Raw genomic sequence first — 11,468 nt, forward strand, 5'->3', positions numbered from 1 at the left:
GATTGACAAAGATTTGAAGAAGATGAAGATTTTAGGGTTCTAAGGTTGAGAGAATGCGCTTACTTCGCAAGAGGTTTGAGAGCAAATGTATTTGTTGTGAGTGAGTAGTGTGTGAATTGACAAAGTGTTAAAAGTAAAACGATTGCAATTCAAAAGAGACAAACAAACATAACATTAATGACAAAATTGGGGGCGCGTGAAAAGTACTTTCAAAGCTAAAATCATCATTGCCCTTTTAGTTATACACCAACACATACAGGCCACGTAAGAAGTTCACAGAGTAACTACCAAGTTAGTGGGCCAGAAGTTACTTTTAAAAAGTAACTCCCAACGTTTCCACTAATTCAATTATTCAGAAGCAATAAATCCAGCTTCTGGACTTCAGATGCTGACGTCATCAGAAGCGAGTTTTCCTCAGAACCTCAATAAAGAGCTTCTGATGGACTACTGCTTCTGAACTAACTTCAGAACCTAAAATCCTATTCAGGAGCAAGCAAACATCTAATCAGACACATAATGCATGTTCAAATTTTTCTTTATAAAATCAAATCTTTCAACAGTTAAAGGCTTAGTAAATATATCAGCCCATTGATTTTCAGTATCAATGAATTGTATATCTAAAATTCCTTTTTGAACATAATCTCTGATAAAATGGTGTTTGATTTCAATGTGCTTAGCTCTTGAATGCAAAATTGGATTTTTAGACAAACAAATAGCAGCAGTATTATCACAATAAATGGGAATACTGTTAGCAGTTATCTGATAATCTTCCAACTGATGTTTCATCCAGAGTAGTTGTGTACAACAACTTGCAGCTGAAATGTATTCTGCTTCTGCTGTAGACATAGCAATAGTTGTTTGTCTTTTGCTAGCCCAGGATATGAGATTATCACCCAGAAATTGACAGTTGCCACTGGTTGACTTTCTTTCAATCCTATCACCAGCATAATCAGCATCACAGAATCCAATTAGCTTATAATCTAAGGATTTCCTATAAAGGAGTCCAAGATTAGTTGTTCCCTTCAAATACCTGAAGATTCTCTTGACAGCAGTCATATGAGATTCTCTAGGATCTGATTGAAATCTTGCACACAAGCATACACTGAATAAAATATCTGGCCTAGATGCAGTGAGGTATAACAAAGAACCAATCATACCTCTATACAGCTTCTGATCTACTTTAGCTCCTTCATCTTCTTTGCTTAAGTTGCACGTAGGGTGCATTGGAGTGTTCATCACTTTACAATCTTCAAGTTTGAACTTCTTCAGAAGCTCCTTTGTGTACTTTGATTGATGAACATAGACTCCATCTTTGCATTGATTGATTTGAATGCCAAGGAAGAACTTCAGCTCTCCCATCATGCTCATTTCAAATTCATCCTGCATTAACTCAGAAAATTCCTTGCAAAGAGATGCATTAGTAGAACCAAATATTATATCATCAACATATATTTGCACAACAAGAATATCTTTCCCAAGGGTCCTTCTGAAGAGTGTAGTATCAACCTGTCCTCTTTTAAAATCATTTTTGATTAAGAAATTACTTAGTCTATCATACCAAGCTCTGGGAGCTTGTTTCAAGCCATATAGTGATTTCTTCAGTTTAAAAACATGGTCAGGATATTTAATATCCTCAAATCCAGGAGGTTGCTTGACATACACTTCTTCTTCTATGACACCATTTAGAAATGCACTCTTGACATCCATTTGATATAATATTATGCCATGATTAACTGCATAGGAAAGAAGTAACCTGATTGCTTCCAATCTTGCAACTGGAGCAAACGTTTCAGTGTAATCAATGCCTTCTTGTTGACTATACCCTTGTGCAACAAGCCTGGCTTTGTTTCTTGTTACTTCACCTTGCTCATTCAGCTTGTTTCTGAATACCCATTTTGTTCCAATAATGTTCTTGTGCTGAGGTTTGGGTACCAGATCCCACACATCATTTCTTTGAAATTGATTCAACTCTTCTTGCATAGCTAGGATCCATCCATCATCTGAAAGTGCTTCATCAACTGTTGTAGGTTCAATCATTGAGATTAGTCCAATCATTGACTCCACTTGTCTGAAATGTGATCTTGTTCTTCTTGGACTATCTTTGTTTCCAATGATTAGCTCCTCAGGATGTGAAGACTTGTGTTTGAATGTGTTTCTGGGAGGATCTTCTTGATGTGAGCCATCTTGTGCTTCATCAGAAGCAGCTTCATCTTGCGCTTCTGATGTGGGTTCAGCTTCTGGACTATCTTCAGACTCTGCTATCTGATCAGGTTCTGGAGTAGCTTCAGGAACCTGTATCTCTGCAAAATTTTCACCTTGCTTTGAAGTTTTATCTTCAAGCTCCTTGTCATCAAATTTAACGTGCATAGATTCTTCAACACAGAGTGTTTCTGAATTATACACTCTGTATGCCTTTGACCTTTCAGAGTAACCTAAAAAGATTCCTCTTTGGGCCTTGGCATCAAATTTCTTTAGGTAGAGCTTGTTGTTCAGAATGTAACATGTACATCCAAATTGATGAAAGTAAGAGATATTGGGTTTTCTTCCTTTAAAGAGTTCATATGCTGTTTTCTCCAAAATAGGTCTAATATAGATCCTGTTTTGAACATAGCATGCTGTATTCACTGCTTCTGCCCAAAAATGTTTTGGTAAATTGTTTTCATGAATCATGGTTCTGGCCATTTCTTGTAAAGTTCTATTCTTTCTCTCTACAACCCCATTTTGTTGTGGTGTTCTAGGAGAAGAGAATTCATGGAAAATTCCATGTTTTTCACAAAAAGCTTCAAATGGCTCATTTTCAAATTCCCCACCATGATCACTTCTGACTTTCAAAATTTTTGATTCTTTTTCAGATTGAATTTGAGTGCAAAAGCTACTGAATACATCACACGCAACATCTTTACTCTTTATGAATTTCACCCAAGACCATCTGCTGTAATCATCAACAATGACTAATCCATATTTACTTCCATATAAGGATGCAGTACTCACTGGTCCAAATAAATCAATATGGAGTAATTCTAAAGGTCTTGAGGTTGAAACAATGTCTTTGGTTTTAAAAGATGATTTCACAATTTTCCCTCTCTGACATGCACCACAGAGTGCATCTGAATGATAGTCAATGTCTGGTAGCCCTTTCACAAGTTGTAACTTACTAAGCTTAGAGATTAACCTCCAGTTAGCATGTCCCAACCTTCTGTGCCACATCCATTTCTTATCATTCACTGATAGTAGGCAAACCACCTTCTGATCAGCCAGTTCAGAAAAATTGATTTTATAGACATTGTCAACTCTCTTTCCCTTGAACACAATGGATTTGTCTTCCTTGTTGATTACTGTACAGTTGGGTTTTTCAAAAAGCACATCATAACCATTATCACAAAATTGACTAATGCTCAAAAGGTTATGTTCAAGACCATCTACCAACCATACATTATTAATTGAGGTAGAGGAATTACCAATAGTTCCTGTACCTATGATCTTGCCTGACTGGTTGCCTCCAAATTTCACATTTCCTCCCTCTTTCATTGTTAGGCTGAGGAACATGGACTTGTCTCCTGTCATGTGTCTTGAGCAACCACTGTCTAGGTACCATGATCTTTGCTTTGGCACTGCTCTTAGACATACCTGCATCATTGACATTTTTAGATTTAGGTACCCATTGTTCTATGGGTCCTGGAAGGTTAGTACTTAAGGCTTTACTCTTCACTTCTTGTACCTTGTGCTGTGAGTTGGGTTGCTTCTGATTAACCATCACCTTAGGTTTTGGTACTTCAGAAGCAGTAACTGTCTTCTTCTGAAACTTAGACTTCAGAACCCCAGATTTTGGTTTCACCAGACTCTGAGGAATAGGTTCTGATCTTTTCAGGATCCTGACCTTTGAAGTCTTGGAATCAGATTTGATCATAGCCTTTGACTTAGAGTTCTTTGGCTTTGAAGTAATCTTAGCCTTAGGACTAGAAGCTTCAGGTTCTGATTGGACAACAGTTTCCAACTCAGCCCCTTCTGGTACAAAGAATGTTTTCAGACCTTCCTTGATGCATTCACAACAAGATTTTAGATTGGTTTTCTCAAGTTTCACTTCTGGAAAACCAATTCCTCTGCCATTGTTCTTGTAAATGCTATAAATCATAGAAGCTACTCTGCTTCTGTCAATGCCAGATATAATAAAATCTTCAAGAGCAATTTCATGGTTACTTAAAGGTTTTTCATTACACTTTTCTTGTAGCTTCTGACATAAGAACCTGAGCTGATCTTCATATGTTTTACACATGAAGTCAAAGCCCCTAAGTCCTTGTTCAGAAGCTTTCAGATCCAATAGAGTTGATTTTTGCTGTTGTACCAAATCAGCATATTTTTCTTTTAAATCCTTCAACTCATTGGTTCTTACTTCAAAATGTGTAAGAAGTTCTTTAAGAGACTCAACAAGTTCATCTCTGGGAATTTTGGAATATACCTCGTTTTCATCTTCTGAGTCTGAATCTGATCCAGCTTCTGAAGTTGCTGTTGCTACCAACCCAACAGCTACCTTTGCATCTTCATCAGCTTCCTCTTTATCAGATCCAGATTCACTACCCAAATCATCCTAGGTTGCCATTAAACTCTGCTTAATCTGCTTCTTGAATTTGCTTGGTTTGAATGTAGACCTCTTTGACTTGTCCTTTGACTTTTCTCTTTGAAGATCAGGGCATTCAGCAATGAAGTGTCCAGGCTTCTTACAGTTGAAGCATCCCTTCTGATCTTCTTTCTTTGAGCTTCTGGAGTTACCCCTTCTGGAGAGAAACTTTCTGTTCTTCATGGCCAGATATTGAAGTCTGTTTGAGAGCATGGCCATTTCAGCAGCATCTGGTTCAGAATCTGAACTTGACTGTTCTTCCTCTTCAGATTCAACTACTTTGAGAGCTTTTGATGGCTTGCCTTTGGATGGAAGAGCTATTGATTTACTCTTCTTAGTAGACTCATGTTCATTAAGACTTAACTCATGAACTTTGAGAGAACTAACAAGATCTTCGACACTTAATGTGTTTAAATCTTTAGCTTCCTCAATGGCAGTCACCTTTGGTCTCCATCTGGCAGGTAAGCTTCTGAGTATCTTGCTTACATGGTCAGAAGCAACATAGCTCTTCTTTAGAATCTGTAGCCCAGAAACTAAGGTTTGAAACCTTGAGTACATCTCCTCAATAGTTTCATCATCCTTCATCTTGAATAACTCATACTGATGTACAAGCAGGAGAGCCTTTGCTTCTTTGACCTTCTTGCTCCCTTCATAATTTGAACAGAGAGAAGCAAACATAGCTTTAGCAGTGGATTTGTCACTCATCTTCATATACTCTGCTTTGGGTATGGCAGTGACAAGAGCTCCTCTGATAATATGATGCTTCTTGTAAAGTTTCCTCAGTTCTGGAGTATGTTTCTTTCTATCCACAGCAGCTCCTTCTACATCAAGGACTAAATCACCAACACCATCTTCCAGAATATCCCATAATTCTTCATCTAGGCTCATGATGTAACTGTAAAAGTTGGTCTTCCACCAAGAGAACTCTTCAGCATCTCCATTGAACTTTGGAACTTTTCCAACACTGGTTTTCTTACTATCACTATAATTGATAGGGCCAAACCGCAAGTGCACGGCCTATCGAAGTAATAGTAGTAAGTAGAGTTATCGTTCCGCTAGGGAGTTGGTCAATCCAATTAGCTTTTAGAAATTGATTAGAAGAGAAAGAAATAGGAAGTTGGAGAGTGCAGTTTTTGAAGGTAAATAACAATAATATTAAAAAGCCTTGGGATCATTGGTTCATCGTAATAACGAATCTTTTCACAAGCAAGCCTTAAACTTATAATTAAACGTTAATCCTAATTACTAAGGACAAGTTTCTCTTTAGCATATCACAGCTCCTCTCGAAGTCAGTGAGTGTATCCCTCCAACAACCACACCTATTCTCATGGGTGATTGCCTTTGGGACCCTTGAAGATCGAAACTTTATGTGTCCCAAGGTTTGCTAGACTATTCTCATGTTTCGCAAACCTTGTCTAAATTCACTTGTTCGGATATCAAAGCTCCGCGTTCGCTTTATGAATTGATATCTGTGATGATGAATTAACCATTATCAAACCCTCCGCGTTCGCTTCCACAGTTTGATAATAATTAATTCATGTTAAAACGGTGAATTTAGATTAGGAATTAGGGTAACAATTAATTAGGGTTTAAGACTTGGCTTGATCCGGATTACGTCATTAGACTTATCCAACGATCCCAAGACAAAGAAGTCTACTCACTCATGTTCATCGTAGACATGGGGGAAGAAGAGAGAATGCGATAAAAGTAAATTGCGAAAGAAGAAAGTAAAACGAAATAAAGACTTTTATTGAAATAGCAATTGAAATAAACAAAGTAAAAGATGATTGTTTATGGTGGAGAGCTACTCTATTTATAGCTTTACAATTGACTTAGAAACTAAGCAACTAAAAGGATAAAACGGTAAAGCCGCAACAGGGTAACTTGGCCTTGAAGAAAAGCAGCAAAACAGGATTCTGGGACGGGCACGGCCGTGCCACATGTTGGCACGGGCCGTGCCAAGCTTCTGGTAAGGGGAAATGTATTTTTGCCCCGTATCTTCGTATTCTTGCGCTGTATTTTGCTCCAGTCCTCTTTCTTTTGCTCCAAGGCACCTTCCACCATATATTTATTCCTAAAATAAAATAAAAGACAATTTGAAGTAAAATATTCTAAACTAAAATAAAATGCAATAAAACTAAATCAAATCTAAAATAAAACTAAACTAAATAAGGCAATAATTAATACTATCTATGACTCATCAAACTCCCCCACACTTGAATCTTTGCTTGTCCTCAAGCAAAAGGCAGCAAACATAGCAGCAACAAAGATTGATTCATGGCAATATTAAGAACATAAGTCTCAAAGAAAGGTTTTGTTCCAAGTACACTAATTACAATTTCAAATACTTCTCATGAACCTATTCTACCCAACATCAAGTCTCAAGTGAGTGTGTGTGTGCAGTCCAACCCTTTTCTTGCTCCTGTATAAGACAGATATTATGAGGAATAGGTTCTATCCTTAGTGCTAAAGTAACCGAGAAAAGTCCTTTCTTCATTTCATATAAGAGTGATGGGAATTCGAGTTAAAATTAAATTAGATATAACAATTAAGCACAAGGGGCTGCAGATGCTTAGGGGCTATCTATCCTCGTAGGGAGTCTTCTCGGATGTAATTGTCCTTTCCCCCTAGATTCAAAATCACCCTAAGCAGTGCTGCAAAATTATTTATTTGTTTCATCTCCGCGTAGGAAGTCTTTTTGGATGTAATTGTCCTTTCCCCCTAGCATTGATGAATTAGTTTCACTTTAAGTTCAAATTAAGGAGTCACCACCACAATTAGGAAGTTAGGATGTAATTGTCCTTTCCCCCACATGTTGGTGCCATTCTCCTGCCCCATTTAACATTAACAAATTAATAAGAATATAACAATTAAGAACAATTTGATTAGTTTTCCCACACAAACTTATACTACTTTTACTCTTAAGACTTTAAAGGGTCTAAGTTAACACTAAAGATAGAACGTGTTCCTTAAAATACCTATTCATACATTTACTCAAGGATTGCAACCGAGTGCTTTTCTCATTGGAGAATTTCACAATAAAACATGACATGGGTATAGCAAGAACATAAGAAACACAAGAAACTACTTTCATGTACAAGAGGCAACCTAAAGAAGAGACAAAACAAAAATTTTCATGCCATATTTACATTAAAAACAAGCTACTAGTCATGCCTCTTGCTAGAAAAACAAAACAAAAGAATAAAGTTCAAGGGAGTTTGGACACTACGACTCTAGACACTTTATTAGCCCCCCCCCCCCCCCCCCCCCCCACACACTTAGGGGAAGCATTGTCCACAATGATTCAAAAGAAAAAGAAATTAAAAGAAGAAGAAGAAGTAGAAGAAGAAAGAAAGAAGGAGTAGAAGAAGAGTAGTAGAGAGAGAGAAGAAGGGAAGAGAGGAAGAGGAAAGCTCACAATTTATTGAGGTCCATATGGAGGACCTTGAAGTTGGAGGTGTTGCATCATCCGACGGAGCATCTCATTATTTTCATCATTGACACGGTTGCCCCTTTGAACTTCATTGCGAAGGCCGGAGATCTCAACACCTTGCCTTTGTTGCTCGGTGCTCATCCTCTCGATTTCATTGTGAATCCATGTCCATCTTTGATTTTCATTAAGCTCACCGGCTTCATGGCCATGGTGCCCCTCTTGGTGCAAGTTAGCACCTTCTCCTTCATCATGGTGCAAGCTAGCACCCTCTCCTTCATCATCTTGTTGTTCTAGAACCTGTCCCTTTGTTTGTTGTCTTTGAACTGAATTCCATGATTCTTGACTTGTGTTTGCTTCTTTGGGGGAGGACCGGAAGAACTTGCTGGTTCCTTTCCACTTCTTCTTCTTGAAGCCATTTGACCTTGGTTGTGGTTGGTATGAAAGTTTGGGGTTTGGGAAGATTTTTGGTGGAAAGGATTGGTTTAGGATTGGGGTTGATGTTTAAGGAAGGTTTGTTGGTTTGGATGTGGAGATTGGTTAAGGTTTTGTGGTTTTTGGGTTAGGTTTTGAAAGATTAGGGTTTTGGTGAATTATGGGTTTGAATGGGTGAAGGGTGTTTTTGATTGGTGGTTTTTGTTTTGGATGAAGTTTGTGGTTGATTGGTGAAAGAATTGAGTGATTTGGTTAAGAATTGAGGGAGATATGAAGGTTTGAAGGTTTGAAGGTTATGGAGGTTTAGAGAGAAGTTTGAAAGATGAAAGAGGGTTGTGGTTTGTGAATGAGGAAGAAGGAAGAAAAATTTGATGTTATAGGGTGTGCAGAGATCGGGCACGGCCGTGCCACCCTTGGCACGGGCCGTGCCAACTTTCTGTGGCTCATGTCCCTTTTTTGTTCACAAACCTGGCACGGCCGTGCCAGCTTCAGCACGGGCCGTGCCAACCTTCTGGTAAGGAGGGCTTCAAAAATTTTCAATTTCTTGATTTTTTCGAATCACACTTGGACAATTACCTACAAAACAATTTAAAACAAAGAAAAACAAAACAAAAGCAATTAAATGCGTGGGTTGCCTCCCACGAAGCGCTCTTTTAATGTCATTAGCTTGACGGTTAGAAAGAGTCCTTAGAATGGATCAAAGATATCATATTGTGTAGATGACGCTATAAAACGTTCTTTCACAACATGATCGTTAAGCATGCAACAAGAGTAGAGAGCGGGACCTTTCATAACGTTTTCCAACTCAAATCCTACCATCTTATCACTCACTTGAAAGACTATCCTACCAAGTTTAACATCAATGAGAGCTCCCGCAGTTGCAAGGAAAGGTCTACCTAGGATTATAGGGATGTCATCGTCCTCTTCAATGTCAACGACTACAAAATCAGTGGGGATGTATATCCCCTCTATCTTAACAGGTATGTCCTCGACAAATCCTACAAGTTTCATGGTAGAACGATCAGCTATTTTTAATTCCATCTCGGTGGGTTTCAACTCACCTATCCCTATCCTTTTAAGAAGAGACAAAGGCAGCAAACTAACACTAGCTCCTAAGTCACATAAGGCTTTGTTTATGGATTCATTCCCAATTTCACATGGTATGGCAAAGCTACCTGGATCTCTAAGCTTAGGGGGTGCTTCTTGGATGATTGCACTAGTTTCCTTAGCCAAGGCTATTGTCTCATTATGCTCTATAGCCCTTTTCTTTGAAAAAATTTCCTTTAAAAACTTGGCATATAGAGGCATCCTAGACAAAGCTTCAGCAAAGGGAAGTTTAATGCAAATCTTCCTAAGTATGTTAACAAATTTTTCAAATTTACCCTCTAATTTAAGCTTTTCGGGATTTAAGGGGGATGGAGTTTTGTTTTCTTCAAGTGGTTTAGCTTCTTCTATTACAACTTTATCACCTAAGGGCTTGACATTTTCCTTCCCAATGTTTTTAACCTTAGCAAAAGTTTCGCCTAACTTACTACCCCTAAAAGATATGACATTAACTTGGGCTTTGGGGTTGGCTTCGGTTTGACCAGGACTGACTCCCGGTGTTTGGGAAGATGTAGCCACTTGTTGGGCTATTTGGGCGATTTGTGTTTCAAGCATTTTAGAGTGAGTAGCAATAGAATCAACCTTGGTATTGAGCTTGGAAAGAGAATCATTCAGAAATCCAGTTTGGTTTTTGAGTTCTTGAAGTTGTTTGTTTTGGTTGGCAATAGAGTTTTCCAACAAAATTTCCAAATTGGATTTTTGAGTGAATCTTTGGTTGTTTGCGTAACCGGGTGGTGCTACTTGTCCATAGGGATTTTGGTTTTTATAAAAATTTTGATTTTGTCGCATCCCTTGGTTGTATTGAGCATAATTCATTTGCTCAACACCATTAATAGCACTACCTAGTTGGGAATCAACACCAGCATGACCAGCTATACCACATATTTCACAAGAAGGAGTAGATGCAGAATTGATAGCACTAACATTGAATTTTTCAAGTTTTTCAGTTAGTGTATCAATTTTAGAAGCAAGGTGATCATAGTTAGAGACTTCGTGTATACCTGCCTCCTTTTTGGAGGGTGAAGAACTAGAGATGGCTCTCTCGTCGGTCCATTTGTAATGATTCTGAGCCATGTCTTCAATTAGGGCATACGCTTCCGTGTAGTTCTTGTTCATAAGTGCCCCACCTGCAGCTGCATCAACAGACATCTTAGTGGTATAAGACAAGCCATTATAAAAAGTGTGGACTATAAGCCACTTCTCTAGGCCATGGTGGGGACAAAGTCTTAGCATTTCTTTGAAACGCTCCCACGCCTCATAGAGAGATTCCCCATCTTTTTGGTTGAACCGCGTGATTTGGTCTCTAAGTTTAGCGGTTTTAGATGGTGGAAAGAAACGGGCAAGGAATGCTTGCCTCATCTGATCCCATGAAGTAATGGAACCGACTTCGAGGGAATGGAACCAAGCGCTAGCTCTATCCCTTAAGGAGAAGGGAAAGAGATGAAGTCTTACGGCCTCTTGGTTCTCCTTCATGGTTCCACTAATTCGTAGGAAAACAGAGATGTGAAGATTGGGATCCTCAGTGGGGGATCCCGAGAATTGGTTTTGCTGCACCAAGTTAAGTAGGGCAGGCTTGATTTCAAAGTTGTCATCCTCAACCGTTGGGTACACAATAACAGCTTGTGGCTCAGCCGTAGACGGCGTTGCATACTCTTTGAGAGTGCGATTGGCCATGACGGTGTTATTTTGTGCGTCTCTCTTTCGTCTATGCAAATACCTTTCGATCTCGTTGATTATTACAACTCGATTTCTAGTTTTTCGCATAAAAAAAATTGAGGACCCAAGAAGTTAATAATGACAGAAAAATAAAAAGTTAAAAATAAAAATAAAAAGAAAAGAGAAAGAAGAAGAGAGTTCTAATCACTAAGAAAAAGCTAATTAAAC

General features: G+C 38.5%; 1 non-coding gene across 1 annotated transcript; it reads left to right on the forward strand.

Moving 5' to 3' along the window:
- The first annotated feature begins 10,788 nt into the window (after positions 1–10,788).
- LOC146917893 (small nucleolar RNA R71) lies at positions 10,789–10,895 on the forward strand. Its single transcript, XR_015017056.1, has one exon. It is a non-coding gene; the product is annotated as a small nucleolar RNA R71 (small nucleolar RNA).
- The last annotated feature ends 573 nt before the right edge of the window (positions 10,896–11,468 follow it).

The sequence above is a fragment of the Medicago sativa genome, chromosome 6 (assembly GCF_051527215.1).
Source record: "Medicago sativa cultivar Bolivia chromosome 6, Bolivia_mono, whole genome shotgun sequence".
Lineage (NCBI taxonomy): Eukaryota > Viridiplantae > Streptophyta > Magnoliopsida > Fabales > Fabaceae > Medicago > Medicago sativa.